The 25,344-nt window shown below is 47.8% G+C and overlaps 1 protein-coding gene across 5 annotated transcripts in view; it reads left to right on the forward strand.

The window, feature by feature from the left end:
* Nucleotides 1–25,344, forward strand: part of MRTFB (myocardin related transcription factor B) — a 108,300-nt gene that overhangs the window by 2,421 nt on the left and 80,535 nt on the right. For all 5 annotated transcript variants that reach the window (XM_075436116.1, XM_075436115.1, XM_075436121.1 and 2 more), the window contains exon 2: nucleotides 789–833. The gene's annotated coding sequence lies outside the window, so the exon portion shown is untranslated. The remainder of the gene's footprint in view (nucleotides 1–788; nucleotides 834–25,344) is intronic.

Here is a 25,344-nt window from a genome sequence, read left to right on the forward strand (position 1 = left end):
GTGCCTGTGGGTTCAAAGCCAAAACTGGAAAACATGGTTCATGTTGTATGAAATGGCATTTACTAAGTGCCAGCCTGAAAGATAACTGTGATTTTTCTTTTTTTTTTTCTTTATTTTATTTTTCTAAATTTAGTGTGCAGTAGGTTTCCACTGACATAATCATATGTGTATGTGTATATGTACACAGGTACTTTAAAATGTACTAATTAATGAAATGTTGACGGTGGAACAAACATGTTTGGGTTGTTGTCATAGCAAAAAGCCAAAATATGGTTGTGAACTCGTTTCCTTTTATAAAGGTTCCTTTGTTTTGGAACCTATAGAAAACTAAATTATATTTCACTTATTAAATGAAGTTGTAGTGCATAGATATAGTTGATACTTAAACTTCCATGTGTTAAGACATTCCCGCTCTAAGGAATTATGCAAGCTGGACTTGAAGGAGCTAGGACTGGCCTTATATGTGGACTTAAAAGGAGTGGGTGATGCACCTCTAGCACTGTTATTCTTGCCAGAGGTAACTGGAAAGACAAATAATTAGTGTGTTAGAATTTGAGTAGTAATATGAAAGGTGCTAAAAAATTAACTTAGAGCATATTAAAAATAGTTTAAGGATTTTTAACCTAATATACTTTAACATCACAAAACTGCAAAAACTGAGAAGGAGCAACTTGTATTCTTAAGGTTTTAGTTTCTTAGGTGGATAGAATATGTGACTTTTAAAATAAACAATCTTTGTGACATTTTTGTGATTTTTGTTTTTCCTGTCTTTACTTTCTGATTGACAGAAATGTGCTGAAACAGACACTACAGAAGGAGGCTAGAGAGCCAAGGTAAGTGCTGTATCTTAAAGCAATCAAAACTTTCTAAATACAGTTCTTTTATAAAGTTGCTGGTTTTTTTAGTGAGCAGTGTATCACTTTAAGTTGTGCTGGTTTTATAATCCTGTTAAAATGAAGGTTTTCCAAGAGTTATGTTCTCATACCACCAGGAATTTAGGGATATGTAGTACCTAAGTTACATAAGCTAAGAGCAAGTTGTTGTGATGTTTTTGCTTTGCCATTTGATGTGAAAGTTTTTTAATCACCTCTTAGAATTTTGACTTTAATATTTTTATGTTGATTAAATAATATTTTCCCTTTTTAAAAGGACTTTAGTGCTTGCAAGCCTTCACAGATTGTGTTAGACTTTTTCTGAATTAATAATTTTGGTATCGGTAGTAAATCTTCAGCCTATATAGCATTTTGTTTATTTTTAACAATTATTCTGCAGTGACTCAGACTAGTACCAGCATAGCGCCAGAGCACTTGTCAGCACGGCACTTCCACAATGCCACCAGATCCAGTGCATTTTGATTAAATAAATCCAGTTATTGATGAGGAGAGGAAGCCCCTTTCTCAAAGGGTGTAACCGAGAATGTTTAATGGCTGCTGGCAGAATTCTGTTTCAATAGGTATTAGGAGGGGACTCCAGCAGCTTAGTAAAATTAGGAACTTTGGTTCTGTCAATGAAAACATTCTGAGTTTTGGAACTCTTCACTTCTGTGGTTCAGTGGGTACTGAAATGGTGAAAATTCCAGTCCTGCCTCCTCCTTCCCCATCTTTTGTATGGGAAAAAGGGCTTTGTTGGGGGGCTGGGAGGGATTATTGTATTTTCAGAACAACCGAGGCAGAATATCAAGCTTAAAGCCTCCTTGATAATTTCTGCTGAGGCCCCTCTAAGAGGAAACAGAGCGGTGGCCCCACCTCTACAGAAGAAGCCAGACATTGCACACAGGTTTCATGGCTGAGAACTGCTCCAAAGAATGGAGGAACAGCAAGATGTACAAAACTTCCTGGGTATACACAGAAGGTGGTATGTATCTGGAGCATTGATATATTTCAACAAAGCCCAGAACTGTAGTATTAGGCAAAAAATAAGCGACTGGAAACACTTAGGGGAGCTTCCTTTGACCTGAAGGTGAAGTGTGTTTTAGGGTTGCATTCAGGCTACATGAGGAAGAGCAGGTTTGATTAGACTTGGCAAACCAGTTCATCTCCTGGATTAGTAAATCTGCAACCTTTGCTTCTTGCTGTGAAAGTATCTGCAGCATGCCTAGAAAAGTGATCAACAAGTGAAATTAAGCCTATTTGCGCTTGACAACCATGAATGTTTCATGTTTGCTTCTTTAAATGAAATTATTCTGTGCTGCATTGAACACCGTGAACCAGTATTCCTGGCATTATTTCTTAAAGATTTTTGTCACCTGACATTCAAGAGCCTAAATTGCATAATATTAACTATGGAATAAAACTTTTTCAAACTTTTCTTCTGTGATAAAGATTGACAGCTGCTGCAAAACTACGCTTTGGTATTGTGGAGGCTCTGTCGAAGCCACAGCCACAAAAATCTTCCATATCTTGAAACTCCTAAGCAAATGCACATTACAGAATTTATTAAAGTGTTCAGATTACGGTTATTAAATCCAGATGTTACTATAACAGTTTTGCACTTGTGCAATAAACTGAATCCCTGTGATCCTTCACTCAGTCGACAGTATTTTGAGATTTCATATTTGGGTAGTTGGCTAAAGCCATTAATTAAGTGTTTGAAAACAGGCTTAAGTCTGGGCATGATGCCAAAAGCAACAAAGTGAGAGAAAAGTCATAGTTAAGCTCATGTTTGATCTTTACATGGACTAGTGAAACATCAATGAACAGAACACTAAAAGATAAAAAGACAAATGTCCCTGGTTTTCTGCCCTTCTCAAACTGTGAATTCATGAGATAATTAGCCCTAATTTGTGTTCCTGAGAAGTACGGACAATTGTATTTTTATTTCCACATTTTGTTTCTAATGTTAGAAGTCTGCTGGAAGGGTAGGAATGGTTGCTGGAAACTTGATTAAAAATTCCAGAGACATTAAAATTAATTTGCCAGTCAATCTTTATTATAAATGTAAAAGAGGTAGCTCATAAAAAATTCACATGAGAAACTCGTTAAAATAGAACTCTCATTAAAAACTCGTTAAAATAGAGTTTTAGTGTATTCCAGCAAAGTCCAGTTAATACCCGTAAATGGTTTTTATATCTCATGAAGTGGCAAGTTTCTCAGTATTTCCTATACAACAATAAATAGAAGAGACCTAAAATTCCAGCTACTGACATTCTGTCTAATTGTGTTGCTGGCACAATCCTGAATTTTGTTCCCCTTTTTTGAAAATGAAAATGTGTTGTTTGGTAAAGGTGTAATCCAGCAAAGCTTTAAGCACGTGTTTGTGAGACTAAATGGGTTGCACAAAGTTGAACACATGCTTAGAGCTTTTGAGGATTTAGAACCACATGTTAGTAAAACCTTAGGAAAGTAGTAGTTGTGACAACATAAGGAAAGAAATCTGTGTATGAATGCCATTGTGGTGGATGTGTTCCTTCTTGCACCACAGTGCTACAGGTGCAATTTTGTGTAAAGGTAATCTCCTTTACACTGATAGGTATTCAGTGTAAGTTGTGAATTATGGTCTTAGCAAGTGTTTATACTTAAATGTTATCTGAGAGAACATGCGATGTCACCGTTAATCCCATTTTGTGTTTTAAAACGCTGCCTAAGTTGTATGTGTAACCAGTATTTTTGTGTGTTGTGAATTAGCCATCTTTCTGACCTTGTTTTGTTCTTGTACGTAGGTGACTTTGGAAGTGTGAAAGCAAAGGAGTGTGTTTGTGCTTTTATAAGCTTTCTTTGGTGGTAATCAGGCAGACAAACACCTCAGAGTGAGTGTATTTTGAAAATGGAGCTTGCTGCATATATTGATACTACTCTACAGAAATTAATGGGATCTTTGTATTTTACTGAGGGTTTACTGAGCAAATGCTATCAGTTTCTGCAAAGTGTAAACCATCTTTATGGTTATAGGAATTACAAATCTTCCAATGGGATTCAAGCTTTAAATAATTCACTCTATGTCTGTATATAGTTTCAACCAGCTTTCTTTGTGACTATCATAGTGTAATTGGCGATTTTTGCTGGAATGAGCCCAGCGTCGTGAGGCAAACTGTTCTGGCTGCGGTAGATCCAAGTTGAGTGGTTTGTGACTCCCTCCTGCCGCTGCCAGATGTTCCACCCTTCCTCTGTTCTGCCAGTTTAACCATTTGGCTGCTCGTTTACCGGGTCCTGTAAGATATGCCTGATTTTAAAAACTTGTCACAGAGAACTGGGAAAACAGAAAAGTGGAACCTGTGGGAAAGGGTGAAATGCAGACAGTAGCGACCTACTTCAGCCAGTAGTTCATCTTTCTCTGCCCTGAGAAAGTTACAAGCAGGAGCAAAGGTGGGCAATACAGAGACAGACAAGAAATCTGAAATGGAGGATGGATAAAACAATAGGAGGTACTTCCCTTTTCTGCAGACTAAACTGGACTGATAGTTGACAGGAGGCTCTGGAACATAGGCACGGTTCTAAATCTGTTGTTTCTCAAATATTTGGGGCAGTAACAGGGCTGGAAGGTAGTCCCGGAGAGACAACTCTGTAGCATCTTTTTGATTTGTCTGTGGGTTCTTGCCATCTGCAGGCAGGCTGCTGAAAGCCTGCGCCAAGCCATATGCTGGCTGGCTGAGGAACGTGGTCAAGAGAAGGAAAGGTACACGAAGGAAGGGTGGTACACAGAGTGGTTTTGATAGGTAAAGTGGAAGCTGCGATGAGAAGTGATTTAGTGATACTTGGAGGATAGAAAAAATAGAGAATTCGGGAGGAGGAATCAAAAAGGAAAGCAGATACTGAAATGGTCTGAGGAAGAAATTGACTATGATCTGATGCCAGAAAAGAAATAATGAAAATAAGCCCAGAGAAAAAGAGAAACCTAGGTTATAGTAATTGTATCTGAGTAGATAATATTTAATGAGTATCTTGTTTTCATCAGATTATCGCTAGTTTTCCAACAGAGTTTCTAATAAAACTTTGTAGTATATTTTTTTGCAAAAATAGTTTTAATGCTGTTCAAAAAATTTATCTTTGAGGAAAGAGTAGCATTGCTTAGATTTTTCAGCCTTTTTTTACTGATTTATTCATGATTAAACAGATTGGGTGTTTTAGCATTAGTAAATGGATCTAACCAAAGTGTTTTCTAACATACTTGGCATAATAAATAACATTTGATGACTGTTAAATGATGGAAATGTCTTGCATATCAGAAGGAAGACTGTTGTGCTGCTGAAGACCAAAAATGTCTAGTATACAAAAACATAAAAATTATTATGTAGTAGAGAAATTATGGCTTAAAGTATTTTTAAGCTCTTGAGTTTGTAAATTGACTGTTACTCTGGTTTTGATGTGTTCATGAACAGAAATGTTCAGTAAGCTTTTTTCAATAGCGTTATGAAGAAGGATATTAGGAAAATTTATTAAATATTTCAGGCCCGTGTTTTAAGGATTTTTTGGCTTACTGAAGCTCATGAAGTTTACTTCACGTTTGAAGTACATTTTCAGCTGAGGGGAGAGAACTATTCAGCCACATAGCCTACTGAAACATGATAGAGGTGGTGCATGTTGTCTGTTGGTGGAGCCCCTCATTCTGCCCATAGCAGAGATTTTTGCCTGTGCAGGTTCATTCTAAAGCATCTCGGTTCAGGTTGGCTGAGTTAGCAAAGGCACCTCTGTTGAGACTCATTCAGCTGATGGAGTCCACTGCGGGTAAGGAGCCCCCACGCCAACGGCTGACCCAGCAGTGTGAACAGGGTCATCATAACCAGAACTGGGTGGTGAAAGTCATCTGAGAGACTGGTGGTTTTGTCAGCCAGCACAATGGCAAGTGGACTTGGTGGTGCGAACAGAAACGCCCTATGTTTAGTCGCTGTGCCATTGGAACTGATTAGTCAGTAACTATAGTTTAATTTTTGTAAAGGTTTGCACTAGATACTCCAGAAGTGGCAGGTGTTTGGGGTTGAATGAAGGAATAACCTTTACTAAGAGCTGTCTACATGTTGTTACAATGAGGCAATGTTGCACGGGAGCTTTCTACAGCAGGCTTCAGCGATGGTGTCTCTTCCATTTTAACTCAGAAATATCCTGCTCTTTAAATTGAGAGGGGTGCGATGGTGTACAGACGTTCTGGCTTTTTTACACTCACCGTATCAGTGTTAGATTGATTCTTTGTGTTAATTGCTTTCATTGTAGATTTCTAAATATTATTTTCCTTGAAGATGGTCTTTGGAAATAATTATTCATGACTGAGTGAAGGAAATAATTTGTTGCAGTCAGGCTTTCTCATCTTTAAATCTACGCATGTGAAATTTGTATCTTTGAATACGAGAGGCCTTTTCTCTTATGGTTATTAACTTTATTTGAGTGGTTCTTGAGATTTTATGTATTTCTTAAGGCCATTTGTTTTGGTTTCGGCTGCCGCCGGCAACAAAAGCGCCACGCGGCCGCCCCTCCCCCCGCCGGCGTGCGGAGGAGAATGAAAAGAAAGAGGCAGAAACCGGTGGGTCGGGATAAGGGCAGTTTAACAGAAGAGCAAACAGAGGGAAAACAGGAACAACAACGATACAAATAAGGAGAAAACACAACAACGAACCGTCCGGCCCAGACAGCCGCTCTCCCGAAACAGGACCAGCGCCGCGCCCCCCCAAGCCGCGAGCGCGTTCCCGCCGCGCCGCCCCCCCCCCCCCCCCCCCCCCCCCCCAACCCAGTGTGACGTCACATGGTATGGAATACCGGGCTCTGTTTGGCCAGGTGGGGTCAGCCCCCACTCCCTGGCTGTGCCCCTTCCTGGAGTCTGGTGAAAATTAACCCTGTCCTGGCCAAACCCAGGACATTATCCACCCCTTATTCCATACCATCTACGTCATGCCCAGGTCCCCCATTGTCCAGTTGATCACCACCACTTCTCCTGTCTCCAGATATCATTCCCTTAGTCTATGGATCATCACTCTGAAGTGTCTGTTGAGTTCATTTAATCCATAACTTCAAGCTCCATCTGTCGTTATGGTCTTCCGTGGCAGGGGAGGTGATGTGTGGTGATGGGCGGTCACTTGCTGCATCCGGAGCTCATGGCTGATGTATCTGGTGCGGCCCGTGCCCACAGTCTGCAGGAGATGTTGATCTTGATGAAGTTGTGCTGGATGCCAGTTGTTGAAAACCAGGTCCAGTTCCATCATCGCTGTGCTCTGCTAGGTTTTCATCGAAAAAATCCATCCTTCTTTAATCTGAACGATTCTTACTATGCTACTACTGGTACAAAATATAACAATCATAACAGTGATAACAGACAGTGACAGGGTTATTTAACAATTAACTTCATACAATTTATTTATGGACTATTCTCGCCCAAAATTAAATCCCCATGAGGTACACATCGGAATTCCCCATCCTTCCGCATTACCCACCAGGTACACCCAGGTCCTTGAGCAAAAGCAATCCCGCGGACGGGCTTGCCTTTGCCCGAGGCAGGACTGACCCAAACCGTCTTCCCTAACGTGTTCCGCACGTGCACTACAGGGACTTTATCCCCTTCTACTGGGCGCTGAGGTTTTGACTGGGCAGGACCAGCCCGGTTGGTGGACCCTCTGGTGTTAACCAACCAGGTGGCCTTTGCTAAATGAGTATCCCAATTTTTGAAAGTCCCACCCCCCATTGCCCTCAAAGTGGTTTTTAGCAGCCCATTGTAACGTTCAATCTTTCCCGAGGCTGGTGCATGGTAGGGGATGTGATACACCCACTCAATACCGTGTTCTTTGGCCCAGGTGTCTATGAGGCTGTTGCGAAAGTGAGTCCCGTTGTCTGACTCGATTCTTTCGGGAGTGCCATGTCGCCACAGGACTTGTTTTTCCAGGCCCAGGATGGTATTCTGGGCGGTGGCATGGGGCACAGGGTAGGTTTCCAGCCATCCGGTGGTGGCCTCCACCATTGTGAGCACATAGCGCTTGCCTTGGCGGGTTTGTGGCAGTGTGATGTAGTCAATCTGCCAAGCCTCCCCATATTTATATTTTAGCCATCGTCCTCCAGACCACTGAGGCTTTACCCGCTTGGCTTGCTTGATTGCAGCGCATGTCTCACATTCATGGATAACCTGTGCGATAGTGTCCATGGTCAAGTCCACCCCTCGGTCACGAGCCCATCGGTATGTCGCGTCTCTTCCTTGGTGGCCCGAGGTGTCATGGGCCCACCGAGCTATAAATAGTTCACCCTTATGTTGCCAGTCCAGATCCACCTGAGCCACTTCAATCTTAGCAGCCTGATCTACCTGGTGGTTGTTTTGATGTTCTTCAGTGGCCCGGCTCTTAGGGACGTGGGCGTCCACGTGACGGACTTTTACAACCAACTGCTCCAGCCGGGCAGCAATATCTTGCCACAATGAGGCAGCCCAGATAGGTTTGCCTCTGCGCTGCCAGTTGTTCTTCTTCCATTGCTGCAGCCACCCCCACAAGGCATTGGCCACCATCCAAGAGTCGGTGTAATGATAGAGCACTGGCCACTTCTCTCGACTGGCAATGTCTAAAGCCAGCTGGATGGCTTTCACCTCTGCAAACTGGCTGGACTCACCTTCTCCCTCGGCCGTTTCCGCGACTTGTTGTGTAGGGCTCCATACAGCAGCCTTCCACCTCCGCTGCTTCCCCACAATGCGACAGGACCCATCCGTGAACAGGGCATACTGTTTCTTATCTTCTGGCAGCTGGTTATACAGTGGGGCCTCTTCAGCACGTGTCACCTCCTCCTCTGGCGATGCTCCAAAATCTTTGCCTTCTGGCCAGTCCATGATGACCTCCAGAATTCCTGGGCGACTGGGGTTTCCCATTCGGGCGTGCTGGGTGATCAGAGCGACCCACTTAGTCCACGTAGCATCGGTGGCATGATGCGTAGAGGGGACCCTCTCTTTGAACATCCAGCCCAGGACCGGCAATCGTGGTGCTAGGAGGAGCTGTGCTTCGGTGCCGACCACTTCTGAAGCAGCTCGAACACCTTCGTATGCTGCCAGAATCTCTTTTTCAGTGGGAGTATAGCGGGCCTCGGATCCTTTGTATCCCCGGCTCCAGAACCCCAGGGGTCGACCTCGAGTCTCCCCTGGTGCTTTCTGCCAGAGACTCCAGGTTGGGCCATTCTCCCCGGCTGCGGTGTAGAGCACGTTTTTAACATCTTGCCCTGACTGGACTGGACCAAGGGCTATGGCATGAACTATCTCCCGTTTAATCTGTTCAAATGCCTGTCGTTGCTCAGGGCCCCATTCAAAATCATTCTTCTTCTGGGTCACGTGGTACAGAGGACTTACAATCTGGCTGTAATTTGGGATGTGCATCCTCCAAAAACCCACAACACCTAAGAAGGCCTGTGCTTCGTTTTTGCTGGTTGGTGGAGACATAGCTGCTATTTTGTTGATGACATCCATTGGGATTTGACGGCGCCCATCCTGCCATTTTATTCCCAAAAACTGGATCTCTTGCACAGGTCCCTTGACTTCGCTTAATGGTGAAACCGGCTTTCAGAAGGATCTGAACTATTTTCTCCCCTTTCTCAAAAACTTCCTCCGCTGTGTCGCCCCATATAATGATGTCATCGATGTACTGCAGATGTTCTGGGGCTTCACCCTTTTCCAGTGCAGCCTGGATTAGTCCATGGCAAATGGTGGGACTGTGTTTCCACCCCTGGGGCAGTCGATTCCAGGTGTACTGGATGCCCCTCCAGGTGAAAGCAAACTGTGGCCTGCACTCTGCTGCCAAAGGGATGGAGAAGAATGCATTAGCGATGTCAATTGTAGCGTACCACTTGGCTGCCTTTGACTCCAGCTGATATTGAAGTTCTAGCATGTCTGGCACGGCAGCGCTCAGCGGTGGTGTGACTTCATTCAGGCCATGGTAGTCTATTGTCAGTCTCCACTCTCCAGTAGATTTTCTCACTGGCCATATGGGACTATTAAAGGGTGAGCGAGTTTTGCTGATCACTCCTTGACTCTCCAGCTGGCGGATCAGCTGATGAATGGGGAGAAGGGAGTCTCGGTTGGTACGATACTGTCGCCGGTGCACCGTTGTGGTCGCGATGGGTACCTGTTGTTCTTCAACCCTCAGCAACCCCACAACAGAAGGATCCTCTGAGAGACCAGGCAAAATGGACAGCTGTTTAATTTCTTCCGTCTCCACAGCAGCTATGCCAAAAGCCCACCGATACCCCTTTGGGTCCTTGAAATAGCCTCTCCTAAGATAGTCTATCCCAAGGATGCACGGAGCCTCGGGGCCAGTTACAATGGGGTGCTTCTGCCAGTCCTGCCCAGTGAGGCTCACTTCAGCCTCCAGTACACTCAGCTCTTGGGACCCCCCTGTCACTCCCGGAATGGAAATGGACTCTGACCCTTTGAACTCTGATGGCATTAAAGTACACTGTGCACCAGTGTCCACTAGAGCTTTATACTCTTGTGGATCTGACGTGCCAGGCCACCGAATCCACACCGTCCAATAGACACGGTTGTCCCTTTCCTCCACCTGGCTGGAGGCAGGGCCCCTCTAATCCTCGTCAGAGAATTTGCTGCTCACTTGCTGTAAAAATGACTTGGAGGTCCCCTCCAGAGGATCGGAATCAAGGTCAAACTGTCTACCTGGTCTGGAGAGCTGGCTTCTGGAAACTGGAGCAGCATTTTTCCTAACAGAATCCCCTTTGGTGATTGTTTTACCTCGCAACTCACGTACTCGTGCTTCTAGACTTGAGGTGGGTTTTCCATCCCACTTCCTCATGTCCTCTCCATGGTCACGCAGGTAAAACCACAGGGTGCCCCGGGGTGTATAGCCTCTGTATTCCCTCTCCTGAGCAGAGAAACGCCTGCCCCTAATAGCTGAGACACTGGCCCGTACAGGTGGGGAGTAGGACATATTCCTGTCTAGTCGCTTGACCAGTTTCTCCACGGCTGAGACAAGGGAGGAAGAGAGACTTTCCTCGTATTGGCGGAGTCTGACAGCCACCTCGTCCACTGTTGGTGCGTCTTTACCTTTCCAGTTTACAACTGCCAGTGAGTTGGCATGCGAGGAGGGTGCGCTCCGCACAAACTTCCTCCACATGGATTGTGAGCACTGGAGTTCATCTGGGTCTGTGGGTACCTGCTCATCGTCTGTGTCACAGTAAACCAGCTCCCGCACAGCTAATTCCCTCAAGTACTGAATACCCCTTTCCATATTGGTCCACTTGCCAGGATAGCATACAAAATCGTCACTGAAGGGGTACCTCTCCCTCACGCCTGACAGAAGTCTCCTCCAGAGGCTGAGGATTTGTTCCTTTTTCCCAATGGCCTTGTCAATGCCCCCGTCCCTGGCCAGGGATCCCAGCTGCTTGGCTTCCTTGCCCTCTAATTCCAAGCTGCTGGCCCCGTTATCCCAGCAGCGCAGCAGCCAGGTGACAATGTGCTCGCCAGGGTGGTGGCTGAAATCTTTCCGCATGTCTCGCAGCTCGCCCAGGGACAGGGACCGGGTGATGATCTCTGTCTCTATCTCCCGCGATGACCCTGGCTCATCATCATCCCTCCCGGAGCGATCTGCTCTCTTTGCATCTTTCTTTAGTTTTACGGGGGCGACTGCTACCTGCACAGGTTGGTCATTGGGCTCAGCTGCGCTGCCTGCAGCTGGAGCTGGGGCTGGAGCAGCTGCTGTGCCCGCTGGGGAAACCGAGGCAGACCCTGCAGCTGTGGCTGCAGCAGCCGTGGTGCCAGTCGGGGGGCTGTGACTGCCTGCTGGGCTGGAGGGGCTGCAGGGCCGGCTGGGGGGGCAGTGCCAGTTGCAGCGCTTGCCACTTCGCTTCCCCCGCTTTCCCCTTTAAGGCACTGAACAGTGTTGAACAGGGCTCGGTAGGCGTGGGCCAGACCCCAGCACATTGTGGTGATCTGTGTCTCTCTGGAATTCCCAGGGTGGCAGCACACTTTTTTCAGATATTTTACCAGATTGTCCGGATTCTGTATTTGTTCAGGGGTGAGTTTAAAACGCACCGCAGGTGCCCACTGCTCTAGACATCTGCCCATGCTGTCCCACACACCCAGCCACTCACAGCTATCCAGCCCCGGGGCAGGTCTCTGCAGGATGTTCTTAACGACTTGCTTAACCCTAAACAAAACCCAGAACCCGTTCAGCAGGCAGAACAAAAGGAGAGTGCTGGCCTGAGCATCCCAGGGGTACTCGAAATTCTCAAAAGCCGTTAGGACCAGCCTGAGGAAGAGAGGGGGGGCGAAAGAGTGGGGGAAGGTATCCCCTTCGGTTTTCCCCACAGGCTGGGTTTGATTATTAACAAAATCTAAGACATAGGATCCGAGGTACGGAAATGACCGCAGTGCCACATGCAAATACAAGCCTAATTTCATGCACAGTGATGTTATCATATCATAAGTCGATATCGTACAGTAGAGCAAAATTATCATCCTGATCTTTTTCCCAGCGATGATGAACAGCACGGCATTGAATACATACTGCAAATAAGGATTCAAAAACCACAGCCATCTGATCAAAGACAGAAACATTTTTACCGGCGACTATTTAACACAGAAAAATGCGTATGACAAAACTTAACAAAACGTAAGAAAGCAGTTTTAACACCCGCTGCTCAGCCCTGCCGTTATCCCTGCCCCACGCTTGGGCGCCAATTTAATGTTTTGGTTTCGGCTGCCGCCGGCAACAAAAGCACCACGTGGCCGCCCCTCCCCCCGCCGGCGTGCGGAGGAGAATGGAAAGAAAGAGGCAGAAACTGGTGGGTCGGGATAAGGGCAGTTTAACAGAAGAGCAAACAGAGGGAAACAGGAACAACAACGATACAAATAAGGAGAAAACACAACAACGAACCGTCCGGCCCAGACAGCTGCTCTCCCGAAACAGGACCAGTGCCGCGCCACCCCAAGCCGCGAGCGCGTTCCCGCCGCGCCGCCCCCCCCCCCCCCCCCCCCCCCCTAACAACCCAGTGTGACGTCACATGGTATGGAATACCGGGCTCTGTTTGGCCAGGTGGGGTCAGCCCCCACCCCCTGGCTGTGCCCCTTCCTGGAGTCTGGTGAAAATTAACCCTGTCCTGGCCAAACCCAGGACGCCATTATGTTTCTTTCTTGGTCAGCTATTCCTGGTCGTTGTCATTTCTGCACAAACAGAGGACTTTTTTCTTTCCTTGATACTGGAGGGCGATGAGAATGATGATTGTTTTGTAAGGGTAAGGTTTAATGGCTTTTTTCACTTCAAGTTGTATTACGAGAAAATCCCAAGAGATGCAGAATTTAGATGTGTTACAGCTGTTAAGTGTAGAAATTTGTGCAGAAATCTACTGTAAATAATTTTGTGGTTACCATCTATCTCTTATTTATTTGTTTGTTTATTTATTTTTAAACAAGCAGCTTTGTAGAGAATGAAATACTGGAACACACAATAGTTTAACACATAAAACTTCTTTGAAAGTGGCCTTAGGCAACATAAACTCCCCTGACCCAGAGTTTCTGCCCTATTAGTCTTCAGCTAATTTCAGTGTGGAAAATGGAATTCAAGTTCAGTTTAGCTTTGGAGATCATGAGAATTTGGTTCTTAAAGCACTGAGGGCATGGACCGTGGATTATAGCATTAAACTGTTTAGAACATTAGAGTTTTCAGGCACCATACTAATAACGCGCTTTTCCTGGTTATTTTAGAATATGGGTGTTGATCTGGGGCTTAAGCTTGATAATTTATAATGTTGGTTCTATATTTGGAAAGAAACCATAAGTGATATTCCTTCCTGTGGTCTTACCCTGTTCAGAGAGTAGTATTGGCCTTGTTAGACGAAATGTTCTTGATTTTAGAAGTAAAATTTTGGCTTATGTTTAGGAAAGAGTGTTATTATGTCTTTAACAAAATTTATTCATTTATCTCTTAAAGTCATACTATTATGTCTGTGATGTATATTCATGCTTAATTTCAATGTTTAGGAAGCTGGGGGATGGAGTTTTGTGGTGTTTCTATCTGAAAGTCTGTGCTTAAACACATGGAATTTAGCATTCTTTTTCTGTGCATCCTTATTGTATCTGTAAAAAAACCCACTTTAATTCATGGGAAGATACTGCAAGGTGTAAATCTATTACAAGGGATGTAATTGCATTCACGTTCTGACCTTTTGTCACTGTTGTATAAAAAATTAGGTCACTTCATACGATGTGGGATATGAGCAATTGAGCAGTGGTTCGCTGTTACAGATGTGGTGTGTGCCGTTGGCTTTCAGGTGAGGTGCAATCGCTTTTCTTTGACCCTTCTGTATCAGTAGGTGTAACCTGGAGAAAGCATCAGTTGAAGACTGTTCTGGTTTGGGTGCGGCCGGCAACAAAAGCACCACGCAGCCGCCCCTCCCCCCGCTGGGGTGCGGAGGAGAATGGAAAGAAACAGGCAGAAACTGGTGGGTCAGGATAAGGACAGTTTAACAGAACAGCAAACAGAGGGAACAGGAACAACAATGATACAGATAAGGAGAAAACACAACACAAACCGCACAACCCAGAGAGCCGTTCTCCTGCACCGCCGCCGCACGCTCCCGAGCCGCGAGTGAGTTCCCGCTGCCCAGCTCCCCCCCACCGAAACCCAGCATGACAGCACATGGTATGGAATACTCTGCTCTGTTTGGCCAGGTTGGGTCAGCCTGCCCGGCTGTGCCCCTTCCTGGAGTCCGGTGAAAATTAACCCTGTCCTGGCCAAACCCAGGACATTATCCACCCCTTATTCCATACCATCTACGTCATGCCCAGGTCCCCCATTGTCCAGTTGATCACCACCACTTCTCCTGTCTCCAGATATCATTCCCTTAGTCTATGGATCATCACTCTGAAGTGTCTGTTGAGTTCATTTAATCCATAACTTCAGGCTCCATCTGTCGTTATGGTCTTCCGTGGCAGGGGAGGTGATGTGTGGTGATGGGCGGTCACTTGCTGCATCCGGAGCTCATGGCTGATGTATCTGGTGCGGCCCGTGCCCACAGTCTGCAGGAGATGTTGATCTTGATGAAGTTGTGCTGGATGCCAGTTGTTGAAAACCAGGTCCAGTTCCATCATCGCTGTGCTCTGCTAGGTTTTCATCGAAAAAATCCATCCTTCTTTAATCTGAACGATTCTTACTATGCTACTACTGGTACAAAATATAACAATCATAACAGTGATAACAGACAGTGACAGGGTTATTTAACAATTAACTTTGTACAATTTATTTATGGACTATTCTCGCCCAAAATTAAATCCCCATGAGGTACACATCGGAATTCCCCATCCTTCCGCGTTACCCACCAGGTACACCCAGGTCCTTGAGCAAAAGCAATCCCGCGGACGGGCTTGCCTTTGCCCGAGGCAGGACTGACCCAAACCGTCTTCCCTAACGTGTTCCGCACGTGCACTACAGGGACTTTATCCCCTTCTACTGGGCGCTGAGGTTTTGACTGGGCAGGACCAGCCCGGTTGGTGGACCCTCTGGTGTTAACCAACCAGGTGGCCTTTGCTAAATGAGTATCCCAATTTTTGAAAGTCCCACCCCCCATTGCCCTCAAAGTGGTTTTTAGCAGCCCATTGTAACGTTCAATCTTTCCCGAGGCTGGTGCATGGTAGGGGATGTGATACACCCACTCAATACCGTGTTCTTTGGCCCAGGTGTCTATGAGGCTGTTGCGAAAGTGAGTCCCGTTGTCTGACTCGATTCTTTCGGGAGTGCCATGTCGCCACAGGACTTGTTTTTCCAGGCCCAGGATGGTATTCTGGGCGGTGGCATGGGGCACAGGGTAGGTTTCCAGCCATCCGGTGGTGGCCTCCACCATTGTGAGCACATAGCGCTTGCCTTGGCGGGTTTGTGGCAGTGTGATGTAGTCAATCTGCCAAGCCTCCCCATATTTATATTTTAGCCATCGTCCTCCAGACCACTGAGGCTTTACCCGCTTGGCTTGCTTGATTGCAGCGCATGTCTCACATTCATGGATAACCTGTGCGATAGTGTCCATGGTCAAGTCCACCCCTCGGTCACGAGCCCATCGGTATGTCGCGTCTCTTCCTTGGTGGCCCGAGGTGTCATGGGCCCACCGAGCTATAAAGAGTTCACCCTTATGTTGCCAGTCCAGATCCACCTGAGCCACTTCAATCTTAGCAGCCTGATCTACCTGGTGGTTGTTTTGATGTTCTTCAGTGGCCCGGCTCTTAGGGACGTGGGCGTCCACGTGACGGACTTTTACAACCAACTGCTCCAGCCGGGCAGCAATATCTTGCCACAATGAGGCAGCCCAGATAGGTTTGCCTCTGCGCTGCCAGTTGTTCTTCTTCCATTGCTGCAGCCACCCCCACAAGGCATTGGCCACCATCCAAGAGTCGGTGTAATGATAGAGCACTGGCCACTTCTCTCGACTGGCAATGTCTAAAGCCAGCTGGATGGCTTTCACCTCTGCAAACTGGCTGGACTCACCTTCTCCCTCGGCCGTTTCCGCGACTTGTTGTGTAGGGCTCCATACAGCAGCCTTCCACCTCCGCTGCTTCCCCACAATGCGACAGGACCCATCCGTGAACAGGGCATACTGTTTCTTATCTTCTGGCAGCTGGTTATACAGTGGGGCCTCTTCAGCATGTGTCACCTCCTCCTCTGGCGATGCTCCAAAATCTTTGCCTTCTGGCCAGTCCATGATGACCTCCAGAATTCCTGGGCGACTGGGGTTTCCCATTCGGGCGTGCTGGGTGATCAGAGCGACCCACTTAGTCCACGTAGCATCGGTGGCATGATGCGTAGAGGGGACCCTCTCTTTGAACATCCAGCCCAGGACCGGCAATCGTGGTGCTAGGAGGAGCTGTGCTTCAGTGCCGACCACTTCTGAAGCAGCTCGAACGCCTTCATATGCTGCCAGAATCTCTTTTTCAGTGGGAGTATAGCGGGCCTCGGATCCTTTGTATCCCCGGCTCCAGAACCCCAGGGGTCGACCTCGAGTCTCCCCTGGTGCTTTCTGCCAGAGACTCCAGGTTGGGCCATTCTCCCCGGCTGCGGTGTAGAGCACGTTTTTAACATCTTGCCCTGACTGGACTGGACCAAGGGCTATGGCATGAACTATCTCCCGTTTAATCTGTTCAAATGCCTGTCGTTGCTCAGGGCCCCATTCAAAATCATTCTTCTTCTGGGTCACGTGGTACAGAGGACTTACAATCTGGCTGTAATTTGGGATGTGCATCCTCCAAAAACCCACAACACCTAAGAAGGCCTGTGCTTCGTTTTTGCTGGTTGGTGGAGACATAGCTGCTATTTTGTTGATGACATCCATTGGGATTTGACGGCGCCCATCCTGCCATTTTATTCCCAAAAACTGGATCTCTTGCACAGGTCCCTTGACTTCGCTTAATGGTGAAACCGGCTTTCAGAAGGATCTGAACTATTTTCTCCCCTTTCTCAAAAACTTCCTCCGCTGTGTCGCCCCATATAATGATGTCATCGATGTACTGCAGATGTTCTGGGGCTTCACCCTTTTCCAGTGCAGCCTGGATTAGTCCATGGCAAATGGTGGGACTGTGTTTCCACCCCTGGGGCAGTCGATTCCAGGTGTACTGGATGCCCCTCCAGGTGAAAGCAAACTGTGGCCTGCACTCTGCTGCCAAAGGGATGGAGAAGAATGCATTAGCGATGTCAATTGTAGCGTACCACTTGGCTGCCTTTGACTCCAGCTGATATTGAAGTTCTAGCATGTCTGGCACGGCAGCGCTCAGCGGTGGTGTGACTTCATTCAGGCCATGGTAGTCTATTGTCAGTCTCCACTCTCCAGTAGATTTTCTCACTGGCCATATGGGACTATTAAAGGGTGAGCGAGTTTTGCTGATCACTCCTTGACTCTCCAGCTGGCGGATCAGCTGATGAATGGGGAGAAGGGAGTCTCGGTTGGTACGATACTGTCGCCGGTGCATCGTTGTGGTCGTGATTGGCACCTGTTGTTCTTCAACCCTCAGCAACCCCACAACAGAAGGATCCTCTGAGAGACCAGGCAAAATGGACAGCTGTTTAATTTCTTCCGTCTCCACAGCAGCTATGCCAAAAGCCCACCGATACCCCTTTGGGTCCTTGAAATAGCCTCTCCTAAGATAGTCTATCCCAAGGATGCACGGAGCCTCGGGGCCAGTTACAATGGGGTGCTTCTGCCAGTCCTGCCCAGTGAGGCTCACTTCAGCCTCCAGTACACTCAGCTCTTGGGACCCCCCTGTCACTCCAGAAATGCAAATGGACTCTGACCCTTTGAACTCTGATGGCATTAAAGTACACTGTGCACCAGTGTCCACTAGAGCTTTATACTCTTGTGGATCTGACGTGCCAGGCCACCGAATCCACACCGTCCAATAAACGCAGTTGTCCCTTTCCTCCACCTGGCTGGAGGCAGGGCCCCTCTAATCCTCGTCAGAGAATTTGCTGCTCACTTGCTGTAAAAATGACTTGGAGGTCCCCTCCAGAGGATCGGAATCAAGGTCAAACTGTCTACCTGGTCTGGAGAGCTGGCTTCTGGAAACTGGAGCAGCATTTTTCCTAACAGAATCCCCTTTGGTGATTGTTTTACCTCGCAACTCACGTACTCGTGCTTCTAGACTTGAGGTGGGTTTTCCATCCCACTTCCTCATGTCCTCTCCATGGTCACGCAGGTAAAACCACAGGGTGCCCCGGGGTGTATAGCCTCTGTATTCCCTCTCCTGAGCAGAGAAACGCCTGCCCCTAATAGCTGAGACACTGGCCCGTACAGGTGGGGAGTAGGACATATTCCTGTCTAGTCGCTTGACCAGTTTCTCCACGGCTGAGACAACGGAGGAAGAGAGACTTTCCTCGTATTGGCGGAGTCTGACAGCCACCTCGTCCACTGTTGGTGCGTCTTTACCTTTCCAGTTTACAACTGCCAGTGAGTTGGCATGCGAGGAGGGTGCGCTCCGCACAAACTTCCTCCACATGGATTGTGAGCACTGGAGTTCATCTGGGTCTGTGGGTACCTGCTCATCGTCTGTGTCACAGTAAACCAGCTCCCGCACAGCTAATTCCCTCAAGTACTGAATACCCCTTTCCATATTGGTCCACTTGCCAGGATAGCATACAAAATCGTCACTGAAGGGGTACCTCTCCCTCACGCCTGACAGAAGTCTCCTCCAGAGGCTGAGGATTTGTTCCTTTTTCCCAATGGCCTTGTCAATGCCCCCGTCCCTGGCCAGGGATCCCAGCTGCTTGGCTTCCTTGCCCTCTAATTCCAAGCTGCTGGCCCCGTTATCCCAGCAGCGCAGCAGCCAGGTGACAATGTGCTCGCCAGGGTGGTGGCTGAAATCTTTCCGCATGTCTCGCAGCTCGCCCAGGGACAGGGACCGGGTGATGATCTCTGTCTCTATCTCCCGCGATGACCCTGGCTCATCATCATCCCTCCCGGAGCGATCTGCTCTCTTTGCATCTTTCTTTAGTTTTACGGGGGCGACTGCTACCTGCACAGGTTGGTCATTGGGCTCAGCTGCGCTGCCTGCAGCTGGAGCTGGGGCTGGAGCAGCTGCTGTGCCCGCTGGGGAAACCGAGGCAGACCCTGCAGCTGTGGCTGCAGCAGCCGTGGTGCCAGTCGGGGGGCTGTGACTGCCTGCTGGGCTGGAGGGGCTGCAGGGCCGGCTGGGGGGGCAGTGCCAGTTGCAGCGCTTGCCACTTCGCTTCCCCCGCTTTCCCCTTTAAGGCACTGAACAGTGTTGAACAGGGCTCGGTAGGCGTGGGCCAGACCCCAGCACATTGTGGTGATCTGTGTCTCTCTGGAGTTCCCAGGGTGGCAGCACACTTTTTTCAGATATTTTACCAGATTGTCCGGATTCTGTATTTGTTCAGGGGTGAGTTTAAAACGCACCGCAGGTGCCCACTGCTCTAGACATCTGCCCATGCTGTCCCACACACCCAGCCACTCACAGCTATCCAGCCCCGGGGCAGGTCTCTGCAGGATGTTCTTAACGACTTGCTTAACCCTAAACAAAACCCAGAACCCGTTCAGCAGGCAGAACAAAAGGAGAGTGCTGGCCTGAGCATCCCAGGGGTACTCGAAATTCTCAAAAGCCGTTAGGACCAGCCTGAGGAAGAGAGGGGGGGCGAAAGAGTGGGGGAAGGTATCCCCTTCGGTTTTCCCCACAGGCTGGGTTTGATTATTAACAAAATCTAAGACATAGGATCCGAGGTACGGAAATGACCGCAGTGCCACATGCAAATACAAGCCTAATTTCATGCACAGTGATGTTATCATATCATAAGTCGATATCGTACAGTAGAGCAAAATTATCATCCTGATCTTTTTCCCAGCGATGATGAACAGCACGGCATTGAATACATACTGCAAATAAGGATTCAAAAACCACAGCCATCTGATCAAAGACAGAAACATTTTTACCGGCGACTATTTAACACAGAAAAATGCGTATGACAAAACTTAACAAAACGTAAGAAAGCAGTTTTAACACCCGCTGCTCAGCCCTGCCGTTATCCCTGCCCCACGCTTGGGCGCCAATTTAATGTTTTGGTTTCGGCTGCCGCCGGCAACAAAAGCACCACGCGGCCGCCCCTCCCCCCGCCGGCGTGCGGAGGAGAATGGAAAGAAAGAGGCAGAAACTGGTGGGTCGGGATAAGGGCAGTTTAACAGAAGAGCAAACAGAGGGAAACAGGAACAACAACGATACAAATAAGGAGAAAACACAACAACGAACCGTCCGGCCCAGACAGCTGCTCTCCCGAAACAGGACCAGTGCCGCGCCACCCCAAGCCGCGAGCGCGTTCCCGCCGCGCCGCCCCCCCCCCCCCCCCCCCTAACAACCCAGTGTGACGTCACATGGTATGGAATACCGGGCTCTGTTTGGCCAGGTGGGGTCAGCCCCCACCCCCTGGCTGTGCCCCTTCCTGGAGTCTGGTGAAAATTAACCCTGTCCTGGCCAAACCCAGGACGCCATTATGTTTCTTTCTTGGTCAGCTATTCCTGGTCGTTGTCATTTCTGCACAAACAGAGGACTTTTTTCTTTCCTTGATACTGGAGGGCGATGAGAATGATGATTGTTTTGTAAGGGTAAGGTTTAATGGCTTTTTTCACTTCAAGTTGTATTACGAGAAAATCCCAAGAGATGCAGAATTTAGATGTGTTACAGCTGTTAAGTGTAGAAATTTGTGCAGAAATCTACTGTAAATAATTTTGTGGTTACCATCTATCTCTTATTTATTTGTTTGTTTATTTATTTTTAAACAAGCAGCTTTGTAGAGAATGAAATACTGGAACACACAATAGTTTAACACATAAAACTTCTTTGAAAGTGGCCTTAGGCAACATAAACTCCCCTGACCCAGAGTTTCTGCCCTATTAGTCTTCAGCTAATTTCAGTGTGGAAAATGGAATTCAAGTTCAGTTTAGCTTTGGAGATCATGAGAATTTGGTTCTTAAAGCACTGAGGGCATGGACCGTGGATTATAGCATTAAACTGTTTAGAACATTAGAGTTTTCAGGCACCATACTAATAACGCGCTTTTCCTGGTTATTTTAGAATATGGGTGTTGATCTGGGGCTTAAGCTTGATAATTTATAATGTTGGTTCTATATTTGGAAAGAAACCATAAGTGATATTCCTTCCTGTGGTCTTACCCTGTTCAGAGAGTAGTATTGGCCTTGTTAGACGAAATGTTCTTGATTTTAGAAGTAAAATTTTGGCTTATGTTTAGGAAAGAGTGTTATTATGTCTTTAACAAAATTTATTCATTTATCTCTTAAAGTCATACTATTATGTCTGTGATGTATATTCATGCTTAATTTCAATGTTTAGGAAGCTGGGGGATGGAGTTTTGTGGTGTTTCTATCTGAAAGTCTGTGCTTAAACACATGGAATTTAGCATTCTTTTTCTGTGCATCCTTATTGTATCTGTAAAAAAACCCACTTTAATTCATGGGAAGATACTGCAAGGTGTAAATCTATTACAAGGGATGTAATTGCATTCACGTTCTGACCTTTTGTCACTGTTGTATAAAAAATTAGGTCACTTCATACGATGTGGGATATGAGCAATTGAGCAGTGGTTCGCTGTTACAGATGTGGTGTGTGCCGTTGGCTTTCAGGTGAGGTGCAATCGCTTTTCTTTGACCCTTCTGTATCAGTAGGTGTAACCTGGAGAAAGCATCAGTTGAAGACTGTTCTGGTTTGGGTGCGGCCGGCAACAAAAGCACCACGCAGCCGCCCCTCCCCCCGCTGGGGTGCGGAGGAGAATGGAAAGAAACAGGCAGAAACTGGTGGGTCAGGATAAGGACAGTTTAACAGAACAGCAAACAGAGGGAACAGGAACAACAATGATACAGATAAGGAGAAAACACAACACAAACCGCACAACCCAGAGAGCCGTTCTCCTGCACCGCCGCCGCACGCTCCCGAGCCGCGAGTGAGTTCCCGCTGCCCAGCTCCCCCCCACCGAAACCCAGCATGACAGCACATGGTATGGAATACTCTGCTCTGTTTGGCCAGGTTGGGTCAGCCTGCCCGGCTGTGCCCCTTCCTGGAGTCCGGTGAAAATTAACCCTGTCCTGGCCAAACCCAGGACATTATCCACCCCTTATTCCATACCATCTATGTCATGCCCAGGTCCCCCATTGTCCAGTTGATCACCACCACTCCTCCTGTCTCCAGATATCATTCCCTTAGTCTATGGATCATCACTCTAAAGTGTCCGTTGAGTTCATTTAATCCATGACTTCAAGCTCCATCTGTCGTAACGGTCTTCCGTGGCAGCAGAGGTGATGTGTGGTGATGGGCGGTCACTTGCTGCATCCGGAGCTCACGGCTGATGTATCTGGTGCGCCCCGCGCCCACAGTCTGCAGGAGATATTGATCCTGATGAAGTTGCTGGGTGCAAGTTGTTGAAAACCAGGTCCAGTTCCATCGTCACTGTGCTCTGCTAGGTTTCATTAAAAAGTCCATCCTTCTTTAATCTGAACGATTCTTACTATGATACTACTGGTATAACATATAACAATTATAACCGTGATAACAGACAGTGACAGGGTTATTTAACAATTAACTTTATACAATTTATTTATGGACTATTCTCGCCCAAAATCAAATCCCCATGAGTTACACATCGGACTTCCCCATCCTTCCGCGTTACCCACCAGGTACACCCAGGTCCTTGAGCAAAAGCAGTCCTGCGGACAGGCTTGCCTTTGCCCAAGGCAGGATTAACCCAAACCATCTTCCCTAACATGTTCCGCATGTGCACTACAGGGACTTTATCCCCTTCTACTGGGCGCTGAGTTTTTCACTGGGCAGGACCAGCCCGGTTGGTGGATCCCCTGGTGTTAACCAGCCAGGTGGCCTTTGCTAAATGAGTATCCCAATTTTTGAAAGTCCCACCCCCCATTGCTCTCAAAGTGGTTTTTAGCAGCCCATTATACCTCTCGATCTTTCCCGAGGCTGGTGCATGGTAGGGGATGTGATACACCCACTCAATACCGTGTTCTTTGGCCCATGTGTCCATGAGGCTGTTATGAAAGTGAGTCCCGTTGTCCGACTCAGTTCTTTCAGGAGTGCCATGTCGCCACAGGACTTGTTTTTCCAGGCCCAGGATGGTATTCTGGGCGGTGGCATGGGGCACAGGGTAGGTTTCCAGCCATCCGGTGGTGGCCTCCACCATTGTGAGCACATAGCGCTTGCCTTGGCGGGTTTGTGGCAGTGTGATGTAGTCAATCTGCCAAGCCTCCCCATATTTATATTTTAGCCATCGTCCTCCAGACCACTGAGGCTTTACCCGCTTGGCTTGCTTGATTGCAGCGCATGTCTCACGTTCATGGATAACCTGTGCGATAGTGTCCATGGTCAAGTCCACCCCTCGGTCACGAGCCCATCGGTATGTCGCGTCTCTTCCTTGGTGGCCCGAGGTGTCATGGGCCCACCGAGCTATAAAGAGTTCACCCTTATGTTGCCAGTCCAGATCCACCTGAGCCACTTCAATCTTAGCAGCCTGATCTACCTGGTGATTGTTTTGATGTTCCTCAGTGGCCCGACTCTTAGGGACGTGGGCGTCCACGTGACGGACTTTTACAACCAACTGCTCCAGCCGGGCAGCAATATCTTGCCACAATGGGGCAGCCCAGATAGGTTTGCCTCTGCGCTGCCAGTTGTTCTTCTTCCATTGCTGCAGCCACCCCCACAAGGCATTGGCCACCATCCAAGAGTCGGTGTAATGATAGAGCACTGGCCACTTCTCTCGACTGGCAATGTCTAAAGCCAGCTGGATGGCTTTCACCTCTGCAAACTGGCTGGACTCACCTTCTCCCTCGGCCGTTTCCGCGACTTGTTGTGTAGGGCTCCATAAAGCAGCCTTCCACCTCCGCTGCTTCCCCACAATGCGACAGGACCCATCCGTGAACAGGGCATACTGTTTCTCATCTTCTGGCAGCTGGTTATACAGTGGGGCCTCTTCAGCACGTCACCTCCTCCTCTGGAGATGCTCCGAAATCTTTGCCTTCTGGCCAGTCCATGATTACCTCCAGAATTCCTGGGCGACTGGGGTTTCCCATTCGGGCGTGCTGGGTGATCAGAGCGACCCACTTAGTCCACGTAGCATCGGTGGCATGATGCGTAGAGGGGACCCTCTCTTTGAACATCCAGCCCAGGACTGGCAATCGTGGTGCTAGGAGGAGCTGTGCTTCAGTGCCGACCACTTCTGAAGCAGCTCGAACACCTTCGTATGCTGCCAGAATCTCTTTTTCAGTGGGAGTATAGCGGGCCTCCGATCCTTTGTATCCCCGGCTCGAAAACCCCAGGGGTCAACCTCGAGTCTCCCCTGGTGCTTTCTCCCAGAGACTCCAGGTTGGGCCATTCTCCGCGGCTGCGGTGTAGAGCACGTTTTTAACATCTTGCCCTGACTGGACTGGACCAAGGGCCACGGCATGAACTATCTCCCGTTTAATTTGTTCAAATGCCTGTCGTTGCTCAGGGCCCCATTCAAAATCATTCTTCTTCTGGGTCACGTGGTACAGAGGACTTACAATTTGGCTGTAATTTGGGATGTGCATCCTCCAAAACCCACAACACCTAAGAAGGCCTGTGCTTCGTTTTTGCTGGTTGGTGGAGACATAGCTGCTATTTTGTTGATGACATCCATTGGGATTTGACGGCGCCCATCCTGCCATTTTATTCCCAAAAACTGGATCTCTTGCGCAGGTCCCTTGACTTTACTTCGCTTAATGGTGAAACCAGCTTTCAGAAGGATCTGAACTATTTTCTCCCCTTTCTCAAAAACTTCCTCCGCTGTGTCACCCCATACAATGATGTCATCAATGTACTGCAGATGTTCTGGGGCTTCACCCTTTTCCAGTGCAGCCTGGATTAGTCCATGGCAAATGGTGGGACTGTGTTTCCACCCCTGGGGCAGTCGATTCCAGGTGTACTGGATGC

The sequence above is a fragment of the Opisthocomus hoazin genome, chromosome 15 (assembly GCF_030867145.1).
Source record: "Opisthocomus hoazin isolate bOpiHoa1 chromosome 15, bOpiHoa1.hap1, whole genome shotgun sequence".
In the NCBI taxonomy this organism is placed as follows: Eukaryota; Metazoa; Chordata; class Aves; order Opisthocomiformes; family Opisthocomidae; genus Opisthocomus; species Opisthocomus hoazin.